Here is a 2,364-nt window from a genome sequence, read left to right on the forward strand (position 1 = left end):
TGATCCAAAAATTGAAATGGATTTCTTGAGAAGAAGATAGAATCAAACACGGATTCAAGTTCCTGAAACTCTGCAAGAACAAGAAGAAAAGATGCCTGATCCAGTAGCTTTGCTCAGGGACTTGTGGATCCCAAGATCCACATGAGCATATTATGACTTTCTTGGAGTATTGTAGCACCCTCAAGCGAAATGGAGTTTCAGCAAGTGCTATCAGATTGTCACTGTTTCCATTTTCCTTGAGAGATGGAGCAAGAGTATGGCTTCACTCATTTCCCGAACATCTGAAGAATACTTGGGAAACCTTATATCACAGACATTCCTCGAGAGGTATTTTGCACTAACAAAAGTTGTTGAATACAGGGACAAGTCAACAAGGTTTACTCAATATGATGGAGAAAGTTTGTATGATGCATGGCAAAGATTCAACTCTTTAATCAAAATGTGTCCCCATCATGGGTTAGAAAGGTGGCTGGTGTTACAAACCGTTTACAAAGGACTGACTACTCAGACCAGAGCCTTTGTTAATTCTGCTGCCGGAGGAGGAATCATGAACAAAATTGTTGATGCAGCATTTGCATTGATTGAAAGTATGGCTTCTCACCATTTCCAGTGGTCGAGTGAAAGAGCAATAGCACCATCGCATCCTGGTGTGTATAATGTGACTGCAAATGATAACATGGCGGCATAGATTGAAATCTTGAACAAGAAGATGGACAATATCATGTCAAATTGCATCAGTACATCTGTAGCTTCAGTAAGTGTGCCTCAAATGTGTGATGTATGTGGCCAAGCAAGTCATCCTTCAGGGGAATGTACCTTTTATTCAGCAATTGGATCATCGGTTTCAGAAGTGAGTTATGCCCAAAGTCAAGGTCCATTCTCAAACAGCTACAATTCTTCTTGGAGGAGCCATCCGAACTTTTCGTACAAGAACAATCAGTCATATGCAAGTGGATCACCAATACAAGGAAATCGACCACCAAATCATCCAGGTCAATTTCAAGTGCTGAGGCAGAATGAACAACAAAATGTCCAGTGAAATGGAATGGAGGAAATCATGAAGATGCAGTTGGGATTGATTATCAAGATGGCAAATGAAGTTAATGGCTTAAAAGACTCTGTTAAGGTGCTTGAGCAAGATGGATAGTATGGTGGGAGAAAATGAAGCAAGACTGCCTGCTCAACCAATTCCAAACCTAAAAGCCCATTGTGGGGCAATATCTTCAGTTGATGCAGTCACTAAAAGGAGTGGAGTTATGACAGGGCAATTACTCCCTACTTCGAAGACATATGTGCCACTTGCTATGAGGCCAAGCTCATCTGGAACTTCTTTCAGCGTCATCCGAGAATCTAAAGGAGAAATAAGTTGATAACCAAATTGAAACTGGAGTTGAATTTCCTGGTTTTCAAACAAGAGCTAAGCCTTTGCTCGAGGAAGCAATAACAACCAGCAGTATTCCTTTTCCTAAGAGGTTCAACAAACCCAAAGATGTCAAGCAATTTGCCAAAATTCGTTGAAACTATGAAAGGAGTTCAGATTACTATTCCTATTCTAGAAGCTATCTTGCATGTTCCAATGTAAGCAAAATATTTCAAGGAATTATTAACAAAGAAAAGAAGCATGTCTGAACCAGAAGTAGTGACTCTATCAAAAGAATGTAGTGCAATAATTCAGAATTCCATGCCTGAAAAATTGGATGATCCGGAAAGCTTTTGTGTACCATGTCTGATTGGAAACAGAACTTACAATGCTCTATGTGACTTGGGCTCAAGTGTTAGTGTGCTACCACATTCAGTTAGCCGACAGAACATATAGGAACCGGTTGGAATTCTTGAGGATGTTCCAATAAAAGTTTGGAGGTTTAATTTGCTTATCCTATTGACTTTGTAGTGCTAGATATGGAGGACAAAAGTGAGGTTGTGGTACTTGGAAGACCATTTTTGGCCACAGCTGGTGCACTTATTGATATCCAAGAAGCTAAATTGAGCTTGAGGTTTGGAAATGAAAAGGTTGAGTTTAACATGAAGAATGCAACACATGTTCCGCAAAGAGAAGAACACTGCTACAGTATTGATACACTACAGAAATGTGTGGAAGAAGGTTATAAAGAGAGGTATGGAAGTAATTGTTGCGAAGTAGTTGAGGAGGAAAATAGTGAAATTAGATATGAGGAAATCAGACCTGTGAGCATGTGGGAAAGCAGTGCCAGGCCATTAGAAGATACAACCAAGGTAAATAGAAACGAAACAACTTCCCGAAAGTTTGAAGTATGCATTCTTAGACAATGAAAATTAGTGGCCAATTATCGTAAATAGTGAGTTGACGGAAAGGCAAATAAAAGGGCTTGGATGAGTTTTTTTTTT

General features: G+C 39.6%; 1 non-coding gene across 1 annotated transcript; it reads right to left on the bottom strand.

The window, feature by feature from the left end:
* Window positions 1-353: 353 nt before the first annotated feature.
* Window positions 354-459, bottom strand: LOC119342962. Its single transcript, XR_005165823.1, has one exon. It is a non-coding gene; the product is annotated as a small nucleolar RNA R71 (small nucleolar RNA).
* Between the last annotated feature and the right edge of the window lie 1,905 nt (window positions 460-2,364).

The sequence above is a fragment of the Triticum dicoccoides genome, unplaced genomic scaffold (assembly GCF_002162155.2).
Source record: "Triticum dicoccoides isolate Atlit2015 ecotype Zavitan unplaced genomic scaffold, WEW_v2.0 scaffold111357, whole genome shotgun sequence".
NCBI lineage: Eukaryota > Viridiplantae > Streptophyta > Magnoliopsida > Poales > Poaceae > Triticum > Triticum dicoccoides.